General features: G+C 30.6%; 1 protein-coding gene across 1 annotated transcript in view; it reads left to right on the top strand.

Moving 5' to 3' along the window:
• Positions 1-5,235: 5,235 nt before the first annotated feature.
• LOC149481168 (neuropeptide CCHamide-2 receptor-like) overlaps positions 5,236-13,338 on the top strand; it is a 70,635-nt gene continuing 62,532 nt past the window's right edge. The window contains exon 1 of the mRNA XM_089705621.1: positions 5,236-5,775. The gene's annotated coding sequence lies outside the window, so the exon portion shown is untranslated. The remainder of the gene's footprint in view (positions 5,776-13,338) is intronic.

The following is a 13,338-nucleotide window of genomic DNA, read 5'->3' as shown; positions in this document are numbered from 1 at the left end:
CACGCTTGGGAACTTTCGAAATGATCATCTGGACATGTCAAGGAATAACTTTAGCGTATAATTTACGTAATAAAGTAATTCATGTATAGAATGCCTTAGCAAATGTTCGCTGTGATTACTTAAATGGTCATAACTTTTTTATTTATGAACCGATTGACATGAAATAAACACTAAATGTTAAATGAAGCTTACCACAATATATTAGTGAAAACCGCATTTAAATTGGATAAGCCGTTTCTGAGATTAGCGTGTTCAAACATACAGACAAACAGACAAACCGACAAACAGACAAACAGACAAAAATTTTTTTAACAACAGTTTTGGGTTTGGGATCGATTTAGTAATAACCCCTGCTAATTTTTTTTTAAATATTTTCATTGTACAGACACCACTTTTCTAGAATTTTATTATATGTATTGATGATGATGATGATGATGATGATAAAGGCTTGTGCCGATTATTTTACTCCGCGTAAAAATGGTGAGAAATGAAGAATGAACTAAGAAATAGCAATGAAAAATCACGTTTGTAAAGACGTACAGAGAAAAATTTACAGCTTTTCCGAACCTTTGTACTTTTTTGTGTTTATTTCTCAATTCCGTTTACTAAAATGATACTTATTGTTCCCAAAAGTTAACACTGAAAATAAATTGACTCTTATTTTTTAGCATCAATGTGACAGTAAATAAATGCAGCCCAAGTGAGCCATTTGTGTCAAAATATATTGCGTAATCTTTGTCCAATTTATCTCAATATGGGGTATCTATTATTCGGATCTTTTATGCTCTATCATGCCCGTTTTATAAGTTTTCATGAATTCCTTTATTTAATGGAATTGATTGGAACTATGAGATAGGTATTAGTATTACCTATAGTTCAAAGTGAATGCTTGCAATAAGAGACAACTCTTGTTGCTTATCGCTCAGATGCAGTAAATAAGTAATTACCTATATAGATTACTAGGTCTCCGCCCGCGGCTTCGCCCGCGCAGTTAAAGAAAAACCCGCATTTCCCGTTCCCGTGGGATTTCCGGGATCATTCTCCCGGGATTAAAAGTAGCCTATGTCCTTTCTCGGGTATCAAAATATCTCCATACCAAATTTCATGAAAATTGGTTCAGTAGTTTAGGCGTGATTGAGTAACAGACAGACAGACAGAGTTACTTTCGCATTTATAATATTAGTATGGATCTTCATATTAAAAGCCATCAACCGCTACCTTATTTTAATATACTATACCAATATTTAAAAAAAAAAATTCAACCTTCAACATCAACTATAATTTTTTAACAAGCATAATAATTCAAAGGTACCTACAATTTAAAACAAGCAAGGAAAGAAAGTCGCTCTCAAAGTTCTGACAATTGCACAGACAAAGGTTAATTGTAAACAGCGTAGTGTAACGAAAGGAGACAACTTTCTAGATGTTTCCCTTATTAGTTTAGAGTACGGCGAGGTGAAAATTAAATAAAATGTTTATTGTAGAAAAGTTTCCTTGATGTTTCTTTGAGAAAAATGTTGCGCTTCTACGAAATCATTGGATCTACGTCATACTAATTTTTATAACGAATTGGTCTCAATGCAATACGTGAGTTTAATGAAGTAAAAGTTAAAGAAAAACAAAAATTTTATAAATACCCAATTTTGGAAGAGAATCCGTCGTAGTAGGGCATAACTTATGGGTTTTGCGTCACCGATATGCTAATGTGACTTGTTGTGTCGCTGTGGCTGAAATTATAATAATATGGTATTCATATTAACGATATAGAAAGCAAAAAAAAAAAAAAAACAAAAAGACTGATAACCACTATTTAAGTTTTCGTTGGAAGTAAAAATTTGTTTATAAGAGCCGTCTTTTGTTGTTGTCACTTTTTACATTCACATAGACACCTAAAAGAAAATAAGTCGCGTCGTTATAAGCGATTTCCCAATGTCTAATGAGTCAATTATAATGGAGAACGTCCCATTCACACAATATGATCATTAGAGAACAAAATATAATTTCTAAGGACACATTCTTCCTACGAACTCCTTATTACAATTGAGTTCGCATTATATTTATGTTTTGTATCTATTTACAACACGAAAAAAAAAAGCAATCCCGTACACATTTGCGCAAAATACTTCAAATGTTTACTTCAAGCATCATTATGATAAATATTCATAATGGCAGTCCAAATATCTATTCACTTAATAGGGCTGTCATAAAAGTGGCATAATTTGGTAGGCGGAGTTGAGTAATGAGGTAATTTCCACGGCGAAACGCCGACTTGTGAGAAATGACACGACAGCTGAGAAAATATCCAAGATTCTATTGTCTCCCGCCCACCTTACCAAAACAATAGCTGTAGGAAAGTAACCGCTTTCATAACTTCGTGTTCAACTATGGGACGCTATTTGACGAAATTATTTAGGCGGTGAAAGGACATTGTTATTTTTGAAAATTATAACTAGTTAGTCTTGAATGTAGGTCAGGAATAAATAATGATGTTGAATGGCAAAAAATATTTGGATTAATAGCATTAGAGTCGTCATGAATAGTTGAAATGATATTGCTTATAGGGCTATGTGAAGTACTCATTGTCATTGTACCCTTAGAATAATATAGTTTATATAATATACCTACACCCAGAGGTATCCATACTAATATTATAAATGCGAAAGTAACTCTGTCTGTCTGTCTGTTACTCAATCACGCCTAAACTACAGAACCAATTTGCATGAAATTTGGTATGTAGATATTTTGATACCTGAGAAAGGACATAGGCTACTTTTTATTGCGAAATATGTACCACGGGCGAAGCCGGGGCGGACCACTAGTATTATATAAACTGTTAAGCGACAATGAGTTTCAGAACGCTACTCGTGTACAAGATAAATTTATAAAGAAACTATCTGGGATGGAAACCCAAGGCTTCGTCCGCGAAGTCAAAGAAAAAGAAGGAACGAGCTATTTCACCTTCAGTAGTACACGGAAATGCTTTTTCTTAAAACGACATATTTTAATTAGGTTTATTGTTTGTATGTTCAATTGTTTAGGTTTATATTTATCTTATATCATTTAATCAACACTAAAAATAACTAAGGAACTAGTAGGGAATTCATTACATTTATTTTAGATATATTTAAAAAAATGTCACGTTACTACCGCCAAGATGTTCCAGGATAAAAAGACAAACATGAACGTCCAAGTACATAAAGGTTTAAAATTTTTACACATTAAGCATATAACACATGGTAAATTTAAAGTTTAAACTACGTCAAGTTTAGTAATGGAGTACTAAACTACGAATTATACGAAGGTATGCCGTATGCTGCAAATTCTTCATTTGTAAAGCTTCGCATGAAACTATCATTGCACGTAATATATTCTCATGCAATTAGTTTGAATGTGGCTTAGTTGTGAAGTTATAAATAGAATATATGAGATTCTATAGAATGATACTTCTAGAACGTTCTAGAAAATAATACTCTACTAACACGTGAATACGACTCGATTCAAGGTCGCATTGTCTTCAGTTTGAATTACTTGGAAGATCTCAGAAGTAGTTTCAACCAGGAAGCTATTAATCCTAAAATAGTTTCACTACAATACTATCGCCTGAGAAATAAAACTTTTCCACTACAGTTCGGTTTTCATTTTGGATTGATCATAAGTTTTCTTGAAATTCCATGTTTTCGATACATTTAATATGATTTTTTTAATTATTTAATAATATAAGGAACAATAATTATCTTAGTAGTTTGCGTATGGAGTTCAACACGGTCGATATCTGTATGAAAATGCTTCATTCATGTAGTTTTTTTTATGAGAATAATAACGAGATTTGGCGGCAAAAATCAAGTCCTTTGAAGGGTCGAGTTCTCTGACAAAAGCAGTATTTGAAGTCAGACACAAAAATAGCTGCGTCATTTTCAATCAGTAAACAAGGAAGAGTGAAAAGATTTGAACAATTTGATTATGTGCCTCTGTTTATTTTTAAATATTTGTATTTACACTCGTTTGTACTTACTTAATTAAAGAAAACATTACTCTCCTTCTCACACTCAAATAGAGTTATATACGTATAATTTTCCTCTTTGCCGCATCATTGATCATGCCCTGCAAAGACTTGTTATTTAATATTATGAAAAAAATCAAGAAGGTTGAATTAGTTATTTAAATAATCTTTAATTTCTAAACTGTACACGAGTATTGTGTAAGCCAAACGAATACCTACACAATTAAATTTTAATGAACGATTCTAAGTCACGCCAAACAAAACTACCTCCGTTATTTTTATGAACATTGTTTGAAAGCTTAAAATATTGCAGAATGAATTAAATTAATTATTTCATATCGTAATGGTAGGATTTTTATGTCTAGAAATAGGAGGCTAAAGAGTGACATAAGCTTCTCGTTACCGCGGTGAAACATCTCGTTCCCATGAGAATTTCCCTCGTCTGCACGGGTACGTCTGCGTAGTTATGGACGAAAAGCCTACCTTAAAATAATATTAAAGATGTTTCTAAAAATATCATAACGAAATAAATGATACAGTAATCGAAATATTACCTGCATTAGTACGATGCGCCGATAACAGACGAAGTTTCCAATCGCTGTACAAGCAATCTTACTTTGTATTGTTTTATAGACTTTGCCAATCATGAAACCAAACTATCGGCTTACAACTCGTGCAAAATGGCAATAAAGATATAAACTGTTTCACATCGTATTTTCCCTTAATTATACTATGGCTTTGTTTAGAAGCTCGATTTGTTGAAGTTACGTTTGTGTGCTGAAATCGTGTCAACACAATTTTAGTGAACTAAAATTTTATTTAAGTTCTTAGATTAGGATTTTAAAAAGCTGTTGTTTCAGTTCTTTGTTTAAATTTACGTTATTCAAATCAAACTTTTAAATAATAACACGAAAATAAAAACAAAGAAAACTTACCATTGGTGAATTGTATGATTATTAATTATTATAATTTGAGCAAAAAATACTAAACTTTCCATAAACTTTCTGTTTTTTTTTTCAGGAGCCATAGATGATAGAGTACAAACTATTTAGCATTTAGCTATACAAACTTGTGTTGTCTATGAATTTATATTAAAAAAAATATATTAATTAATTGAAAAAATAATAATTAATTTGCTATATACATACCTACGAAGGCTACGATAAAATAAAAGAATAGAATTACATCACAATAATATACCTAATCATCATAGTCATAAATGTCTGATGGAAAAAGAAAAGTAGGAACTGGCTGAAAATTTTTCAGTTCAGGCTTTAAAAAAAGATAAAAAATTTAACAATAAAATATAAGAACTGCATTCATAATTCAAACTCACACGTGTTGGTGTCATCTTATTTCCGAACTGTGCGCAGAGATCGCCCTTACTTCGTTCGGGAATCGTGTTCGCCTCCAGTCTATTTTGCGGGATACCATCGCGTGGTCGACTCAGAGCACGCGTCAAAATGCTTCCAACTTTAAACGCAGCGTTCCTAAACGAAGTTTCGCGCCAATTCAATGAGCCGTTTTAAATGAACATTCCTTTTGACATTTAAAATGTTGTATTTGCCAGATTAATTGAATACATAATTATTAAATTAAAAGTGCATTATATATTGTAAGATTGTTTAAATAGCATATGAAAGTAATAATTCCTTGACGTTGATACGACGATTGTTGCGTGTGAAAAAAGTATTTGGAAATTGAAGTTTACAAGTGAATTGTGTGAAAACGATTCTACGGAAAAAATTTACACATACCGTTTTAACTTAAAAAACGTGAGTAGTATGTTTAATATTATTTTATTATAAATTTATTTTGAGATAAATATGTTTTATTTTTATTTATTAATCGGTTTACATAATTATAATAATGTCTATTTATTAGATTAATGCGATCAGTTATGTTATCATTATTATATTATATGTTATGTTATCAGTTATCATTAGTACAATATGTTTAAATTACCGAAAACACTTAAAAAATACAACTTCATTACATAATGTAAATATAATTAGGCAATTAAAATAAAAGGTCATAAATAATGTTTAAAGTCACTTAAAATATATTACGCTCATTTGTTTAGATATTTTGTATAAGTAAAATGAAAATTTAATTTTAGAATTTTTGGCAACCGAATCGTATATTTTAGATTAAAAATGATTATGCGAACATTTAATTTTAGTGTGAGTTTAGTGAATAGTCATCATGGAACACATTTAAACTAAAAATGTTTATTGTATTTAAACTAGCTTTCCGCCCGTGATTTCGCCTGCTTTGTCTAAAACTTAGCAAATTATATACTAAGACCTTCCTCGAGAACCAGTTTACTGAGTATTTACTAAATAAAAATCGCATCAAAATCCGTTGCGTAGTTGTAAATATCTAAAAAACAGACAGACATACAGAGGGAAGTGACTTTGTTCTATACTATGTCACTACATACTATGCATGAAGTGATAGTTAATGAGAATCTTAACGAGTAATTAATATTCAAAAAATATTCAAGAATCGCGTCTATACGCCAACAAGTAAATTCGAGTCTCCATATTTTCATTGGCATTAATATTTCGCAATTTAACATTTTAATAAACATATCATTTTACATTTTGATAGGAATATGAATCAGAACTGTACAGACACAGTGTACACAGGTATTAGTAAAGATTATTATAGATTTATAATTTACACAAAATGATAAATTATTTTCATAATCGCTCGGATTACCTAGATTCCAAGTGGAAATGTAACAATAAACACCTTTTAAAAACGTTTAAAAATGAACTTAAGGTTAAGGAATCTTAAGTTTATTTTTATCGGTTTTTATAAGATGTTTTACCTAAAAAATCAGCATTCAACTAGGTAGGTAAGCTTTTGATTTACGCAATAAAAATTATATAGTTAACTATTTTATAAATTAATATTAATAACATGGAACAGCTTCATTTTAAGTAGACGATTCAGGAATTCGGATTTTTTTTATATAACGGTGATGTATAAATTGAGGTCAATAAAAAGACAGCTGGACCAAATTGTTCCTTCCCTCAATTTATTCAAACCATAAATACCTCCAATATCATTTTGATTCAAAAATTTAATCTACAGAGCATTGGCTCTCATATTCTTTAAGCAATTTTGTGGGACCACGTTTTTATTTCTTTCATAACGGTACTTTATAGCGTAACTCCGATTTTTGTATTAAAAATTATATTGTTTAAAGTTCAATAAAATTAATATCGTTTTAGGAGCCGGGCCATAAACATGAAATTATCCAAGCACCATCTGATATGCCTTTAAATTAGGTTTAAAAGTTGTGTTTTTTGTATTAGCTACATTTTGGCCTGTGAGGAATGAATGTTTATGATCCTATGCGTACTTTAATCGTCGTTGTAAACTGTTTAAGTCGAATATTAGAGGATTTGAATAATAATGTTTTATTTATTTTGAAACAGTGCGCATGTATGTATTTATTACATACTTTGAATGGGAAAACATGTAGGTATACCTACGATAAATTATTTATCTAGCATCCGCTAGTAGTTACTAGTTATTATTCTGTGCTAGTAGGGAAATATAAACTGATTAATATTTATAGAAACATTATTATGTGGCGATAAAAAATCTACGTAGTACGTAGGTAGAGAAAGCTTTGAAATTAAACATACGTAAATTTGAAGTGGGTATTATGGCTATTATTTTAATAAAGAGTCACCTAATAAATATGTATTGCAATTTTAAGAAACTAACTATTACAATAAAACAATAACAAAGACATACAAAAACACGGATACAAAAATACACAGAAATAATTTTATAACAGGTCTACAAATTATACCTATTTATCCACGAAGCAAACAGTAAAAGCAGCTCGATTTTTGCACGAAACACCTTTTAATGTGTTCAGGATTAATAAAACAACATTTCATAAATCTGTCTGCCATATATTTATTGCGTGTTGCAGTTAAACAAAACCATTACGATAAAAATAAACGTTTGCAAAAAAATACATGTTTACATGGTTTACCTTTACTTCTGTGTACGCGTGCAACGAACTCAGATTCTTTTTTCTTTATTCTATCTATCTCTATCTCTTCTATAAAATACTCGTGTCGTACTGTTATTTACCATACTCTCCGGAAACGGCTGTAACTATTCTGATTTTGTAAGCCTATAAAATGAGAATGCCATATGCCTACAAAATAGACGTTAGCCGATTCTCAGATCTACCCTAGATCTGAGAATAAGCCAACATCTATTTTTTGTACCCCTTAGTGACAATAGTACGGCAGAACAACGTTTGCTGAGACTGCTGGTGTTTCTATAACTTCTATTTCCAAAATACCTCCTTCTAATGCAGAATATTCACCTGTGTAGTCTCCCTCAAGATCTGAAATTCAAAGATAGTTTTACCACTTAGTCCTTTGAGCATCGAAGACTGATATTGACCGTTAGGAAATAGTTCAAGAAGAATCCATACAATATAGAGTGATAGACTATCCCTTTATAGCTCTGTCTGCTTTTATTAAACCTAGCTTTTATCTAAGACTCAAACTTGTCATTACGTAGGTTGCAGAGTGACGTAATAGCAATCAGACGTAGGTGATAATATGTGATAACAGATACTAGATAGACACACTATAGATAAAATATGGTAGGAATGACGAAATGGGTAATTTTGTAAATGTCAAAGTTAGAATTATAATGTACTAGCTACTCGCCTCGGTTATACCCGTGTATTTGTTTTTGTAGTGTTGTATTTTTTTAAATATTTATTCTATTTCATGCGGACATAATCAAATCGAACGGTTTTTTTTAATCCTTTCTATCCTTCTCGACTTATATAAGTGGTATAACTAAGTACAATGCCACGCTGTTTAATCCGTGGTCAAAAGCAAGTTATTCTGGTACATAAGCTACATCATTGCCAGGTATCATCATAATTCGATGAGTTGTATTCACCTAAAAGAGGAACAAACATACATAAACATCCATCATCAACTTTCACGTTTATAATATATTAAAGTAAGATAAGATAAATACATATAATATAATTAATTTGTACACATCATTAAAAAAAGCAATTTCATCTAAATTATCAAAGGACAGAATTTTTCTTGTATTTATTTTGTTTGATTCACCAAATTTGTAGCTTTTTGCATCAACAAATATTCAAACATAATTTATATAAGGACAAAAAGCAATTTTAGATCGAGTAGAGCTAGTACGAAGCTTTGTAAACAGTGTGCCTCACATTTGATTGGAATTTTTAAATAAATGCTATCTAGAAACCACTAGGTATATCCCAGAATAAAAAAGTTTACCATTTCATTAGGACCTTAACTGTGCCTTAACTATGTTGACGAGGAATAACTTCACGAACATATTCAAGTGGTGAAACCAATTGGGAATTCTTGATTGAAACTTCGTTGTATAATGATCTATTTCATTTAGCCTTATGAAATTAGGCCAAAGAAAAAATAAGTTTCATGAACTTCCGGAGCAATTTGCTAACCAAGTAAACAATTCAGAAGTTATCAATACCTGAGCGTGAGACTTAGTTCCTGGATAATTGCATCGTTGCCTGGACTAAGTGAGTGGTTACATTGCTTCTTTAATATTACTATTTTCATCACTGCCCACTATATAGTATAAAGCAATGCCGCTTCTCGCGCATGTCCTAGTGTTTGAATGTATGCTCCGATCTTTAAAACTGCAAAACGGATTTTGATGCAGTTTTTTATAGAGTAAGTCAAGAGAAGGGTTTTAGTATATAATTTATTTGGTTTAAAACAAAGCGGGCAAAGCCTTGGGCGGAAAGCTAGTGTACATAATAAGGCAATCAGAACATGATTATATCATATTTTAACCTTTTAGCGGCTACAATAACTAAAATAAATCGTTATTTTGATGAGAAATTACCTTGAAAATGCTCCGAGATAAAATGTAATTGCTTTCAGACCATTAATTATGGCAGACGATTGATGGCCGCTTTAAAAAGCGAAGAATACGTCCTTTGCAATACGAGATTAACCCTAACATTAGATTTTATTACAAGCTAATGTAATAGAAATGAATATTACCCAAGGCGTATTCGTATTAACAGTATAAAAAGAAAATGCTTTACAAAAGAGGGGATCTAAATACTCCTTTTATGGGTTGTAAAATATTTTTGGAAGCCTTTTGTATTTTTGAAATATTCATGTACCAACTAATGAAACGCATCAATAATTATAATTATATTAAATATTTTTCAGGAAACATATTTTTACATCATTTAAACCGCGAGCGCTCTCCATTAAAATTTTCCGGTCTTTTTCGTTTTGCACCGTACCTGCAAAAAGAAAAATATTTAACATTGCTTCTAATATTTTTTTCCACTTGAATATACTTTTAAATAAGTTGTAGTAAATTACAAATACGGGGAAAAAGGATTATATTTGTAAGCTTGATGTAAGCTGTATTTTATGGAATAAAATAACTTTTAATTGGAAAACAGTGTGACATACGAGAAGTGAAATGTTTTGGACAAATCCTCTATTAAAAAGCGAATCGATTTGCATGTTGTTTTACGTCCTGGCTCTGTTTGGTTTGCGCCAAATGGGTCTCTAATCTATAAAATATTGTTTTAAGCTTTTATAGAAATGTCGCTCGACTGTGTTGGTTTAGTTTCTGTTGGTAACTAATTGAATAGCTATGATTTTTTTTAATATTTTAATTTGAATTAAATTTTAAATTATTTTGTGTTACCGATTGATTTCCGAGATAGTTGTTACTAATATTGAAGAAAAATCGTTAAATGCTGAAAATTCTGAAAATATAAGTATTTTTGGGAATAGACGATCCACAATTATTGTCATGACTAAAAAATTACACATATAAATTACAAAAATAGGTAATAGAAGAAGGCAAAATAGAGGAAGGGGAATAATAGAAATAAGCAATGGTTTTACGAGGTAGTAAAATTTACTAATATATTAATTTTAATTTTAATGGAAAAATAAGGTAAAATATAACTGTATTAATCGATAAAAAAGAACTTATTAAATAATCGTTTTTCAGTGAGTTTCTCCATCACCTTACTTTTAACTCTCAATGCTCTTTGAGCAATCTTACCCGTTTCCGTCTCCGCGGTTTGTCCGTGCTGCTGAATCACCGATAAATTTATCTTTATTGAAAAGTGATCAATCTTGCGCCTTCACTGAGACACTTTCAATCCCTGCAGGAAATAAATCTTAGATGGTACGTGGAATGCGCCAATTATAAATGGTTTTTATAAAGCAATGCTTGACAACTATTGGACAAAAAGTTGACCGTTGTCATAAATAACGTTCATGTACAAGCAATACAATAACGTACAAGCTATTATATTGGAAATATTTATTGCTGCACTGTTTCCGCGCTGTGATAAAATTATCTATTTTATAGTGCAAACTAAATTTCATATTAACGAAAAAGATAGAAAAATAGTAATAAAACTATCGTAGTATTTTGATTCAGATTCGCCTTAAATAAACCCTTTTTACACATAGGGTGAGATTGCTTATAGATTGCTTATAGATTATTTATTATTAGACGTACATTAATCCTTTCGTTTAATTGAAACCATATGTGATGAGAAATTAAATTGTTTATGTTATCTCTACGATTACTCCATAATTGGTTTCGTTACTAGTGAAAATTAATGGTTAAGCGCCTCCAACGTATGTTTACTTCCTGTGTAACAATAATCACACATAATATGCATGTAAGTATGTACTCTGATAAAAATAACGTACATATTATAAAATGTTTGAATCCGTTGCAACTAAAAAAGATTTTAGAAAGAATTAAAAAAATAATACATATATTCATTTCCACAAAAGCTCTTGGGTACATGTTCAACATTATTTTGTTTCATAAAAATGAGTTTCACAGGTCCGCGCTTTATTATTAAAACGGTAAGAAAATTGTGTTGTTTTAAAAGCAATTTCGGGAGGTGGAATTTGTTGTATACAAGAGCGTTGTTTGTCTTATTGACAGATATATGAAAGGGCAAGTATTTCAGTTCGTTTTTCTAGGTGTTATTTATCTGAGCCGTGTACCTACATTCTGAGTTTGGCCTTGCCGTATAAAACACGTAAAGTCATTATTTAGAGAAGCACCAGGGACATGATGTTTTAATATCACATAAAAGGTTATGAAGTTTTAAGGGCTTGGTCTAGTAGTGCAAACAAATGCATCCTGTCATCCTATATGTAAATAATACAAATGTACTATGGGAAAGTTGCTCCACTTAATTTTTAAAAATTAAATCATTCGTATGCATAATTTAATATTCGTAATAAGTACCAAAAATGACAATTTGAAACAATTTTCGTGAAAATTACACCGGGTGATTTTTTTTTATCAGTACACAAAATTTGCGAATACTTTATATCTTCAACTTCATGTTTATATAACTGATCAACTTTTACAAAGAAATTTGGACGAAATATAAAAAAAATAAGCTTTCCATACAAAATGCATAACTCTATACATTTTTTTCGACCTAAGTTTCTTAGTGAAAGTTGTTCAGTTTAACTAATAAAACGGATAAACAAATTTTGTATATAATAAAAAAAATGTAATGTTTGTGTTAAAAAATTATAAAATAGAAAAATACGCAAATGAAAACAAAAGATATTTATTTCTGACTAGCTTCCGCCCGCGACTCCGTCCGCGCGGATGTCGGTCTTTGCGTCTTCTACAGATTTATTATATTATGTATAATAATATATAGATTTATATTGATAAACCTAATAAATCTTTTGCTAGCATTCTGATGCTTTATCGGTTGCACTGGATTTATCTCTTTTTTTTTCAATCGCTTGAATGATATAGGATGGGTCATTGATGGGCATCGAATGCTGAAGTCTCGAATCAATCAATTCTGACAGAAGGCAATTTATGTAAAATCTTGATAATGGTCCATCATTTTATTTTGCCTAAACGTTACATACTTTTTTATATATTCTATTTTTAACGAATGATTCACTCCAGTCCAAACAGCAAATAAGCAAACTTCTGCTTCTGCAACGTTTAGTTGTCCCTGAATTTGGAAAAAATAGTCATGATTCTTATCTATGACAAAAGTGTTATTTTTTGCATTGTATTTCAAATATTAAATTTTTTATTTTTAACCGCATCTACCGCATTCATGTCGTTTGCCGGAATTAGACATTTAACTTCTACTAGTCCCATTTTCCCTTTTTGATACGGGAGTGTATAAAGTAAATTTTTTAGATATTTATCGTTATACTTTTAAAAAGTTATTATTGTCATTTTGCTCATTAGTAAAGTAATTTCGATATCAGTTTTAAGTT

This window comes from Colias philodice, chromosome 17 (genome assembly GCF_061535455.1).
Source record: "Colias philodice isolate Cphi_HAF_F1 chromosome 17, ilColPhil1 Martin Lab GWU primary, whole genome shotgun sequence".
Lineage (NCBI taxonomy): Eukaryota > Metazoa > Arthropoda > Insecta > Lepidoptera > Pieridae > Colias > Colias philodice.
This window is presented reverse-complemented; position numbering and strand designations above follow the sequence as displayed.